Genomic DNA, 2,534 nt, shown 5'->3' with positions numbered 1-2,534 from the left:
TTTGACCCTAAGCCCCTAAACGTTCTTTTCCTAAAAATCGTGGTGTTAAAAATAATATTTTGTCTTAAAACAAAGACGTCTAAAAAAGAAAGCTGATTTTCATTGTCTTTTTTCCAGAGTAAACTTAACGTTGGAATGTTGTACATCTATAAACTCAAGAAAAGGAATCAGCATCGTAATTACGTTTAAAAAGGGCAAAGGTACCATCAACATACCTTACATAGAAAAGTGCTTCTCCAGGAAGCACATAAAAATATTGGCAAAAGCGGGACCGAGAGGACTTCCCATCGCCATGCCATCAACCTGCTTGTACAACTTACCGTTGAAAATAAAGGCTGTGTCCAGTATTGCCTAGCTTAAAAGAGTGTTAAAAAATGTACGGTTAAAACGGCTAAAAACTGTGTCGGGTTCGGGAAAAAGCCTATTTAAAATAATACTGATAGTTTCCTCCAAGGGTACATTAGTAAATAAGGATTCTACATCAAAGCTGGTCATGAACAGTAGCAGTAATGTCTTGAGACAGGGAGGCATTCTGTCACCCTACCTTTTTAACGTTTATGTAGACGACCTGAATATTTGACTAGCTGGTTCCGGAATAGGAAGTCACGTCAGGGATGTTGTTTTTAATTTATATTTTAGCTATACGGATGACCTAGTTATTCTCGCTCCCACTGCTAGGGCACTTCAAGAAACCTGTAAGAGCATTCTTAGCTTGCCCTATTTTAGCTGGTTTGAAACCATAAAATCGTTGTTAAAATATTATAAGGACAAGCTTGCTTTTTCCTATAATAGGACACTAAAAGGAACGCTAATAGAAAATGGCCCCAAAGAAAGAAACAACATAATATGTTTGAACTGGCCTTCTTTATATATCAGCTAATCTAGCAAGGATTTATAAGTAAGAATTAAACGGCATAAGTATTCTGTCAAAGTTAGGTAAACATCTGATGCAATATTCATTCATTTAAGTGAAAACTCTTACAGGATAAATTGGACCGGAAGTTCAGTAATTGCTAGACCAAAAGATGTTTTTTGAAATATTTTAGAATCCACCATTATACAACTTACTTCCAGATGTAATTTTGACCTTAATATGACATTGAAGATGAAATCCCTGCCTTAATTTGTTACCTTATAGATATTTTCTTTGTACCTGTATGTTTAATATATTTTTTATGTGAAAATGTTCGCTTTAAAAAAATTGATTTTTACTAAAAGAAGATTTTTTGAATTGTACTTTTATACTTTATTTTTAGTCAGTCACCACCTGTTCTAATCTTTTAATAGTCTTGTCCCTGCTTACGAGCAGTTAGACTTAATCATTTGTGAACATATTAAATTGTGCGCAGTTTTGGGTAGGTCTACTAATTCCTCAGGTTTGTTGGATTCCATTTACGTATTTTCATTTATAATCCCTATCTGTCATTTATATGAGCTTTCTTAGTAAACTTACTTTCATATTTATATCAGGCTGCTTAGCAAAGGATAAGAGTCAAAAGGGAGAAATGCGCCACCTTATCTGTTTAGTCTTAAGAGTTCTATCTTAGTTTTTTACACCATATTTACTCACTAGATGTAGTGTTTTGTTTGCAACCCAGTGACACATTTGTTCTTGATACTGTACATAATTCTATAGTGATACAGTGCTACTTATCCAGTGACAGCTCCTGTAATTTTATGATTCCTCTGATTACGCAAAATCTGTGTGTGTATGTGGGGCGGACGTATTGGAGGTCTCTCTCGCGTTTCTTCACAGAAAAGAAGGGTTTTTCGCCCTTGGTGATTATACCTCCTATGGTAAGCAATGTGTTAATAGTGTCTCCACGTAATATCTGGCGTTTAAGCCAGAGAGTGTTGTGCAACTGCAGATATACTAATATTCTTTCTGCTCCAATCAGTGCCTTAGAAATCTTTCAAATCACAGCTACTCGATGCCTATTGGTCCTGGAAAATGGGTAAAAGAATGCAGTGTATGTGTTAGTGCTTGACACCTCCCTTACCGCAAAAATGTCACCCGACTAACCTCCAACCATTGCGCAAGTGACCCTGGCACCTACCAATGCCTGTGCCCCACACACAAGTTCCGTACTCGCGAACAATTGTCTTTACTATATACAATACCAATCGAACCGTTCCGACGTCGAGTCCGCTATACAATCTGTCAGTGATGCCTTCTCCGATGAGGAAATCAACGTTGCATATACGAAATGCAAAGATCTGATACCAGAGAGCATTCTCAAGGAGCGATCCCCGAAGAACTTATCCTCTCACAAGAAAATATTTTATATCACTATGTGGCTAAGGACCTGCTCGGTGGAAATCTACGCCGATGACCCTTACAATCTGCCTCCAAAGGGGCCTGCTGACCTAAGCCTACCTGCGGTGTACCACATGGCAGAAACTGCCTTCCAAACAGCAAAATCTCTCTCAGAAATAATTTGAAAAAACTCTGAAAAATTGAGGAGACAAATGATAAATTATCAAGAATCTGGGACGTGATCAAAGGACTACAGGAATCCCTAAACAGTCTTAAA

The sequence above is a fragment of the Macrobrachium nipponense genome, chromosome 4, assembly GCF_015104395.2.
Source record: "Macrobrachium nipponense isolate FS-2020 chromosome 4, ASM1510439v2, whole genome shotgun sequence".
NCBI lineage: Eukaryota > Metazoa > Arthropoda > Malacostraca > Decapoda > Palaemonidae > Macrobrachium > Macrobrachium nipponense.
The sequence above is the reverse complement of the archived record's forward strand: the minus strand, read 5'-3'. Positions refer to the sequence as shown.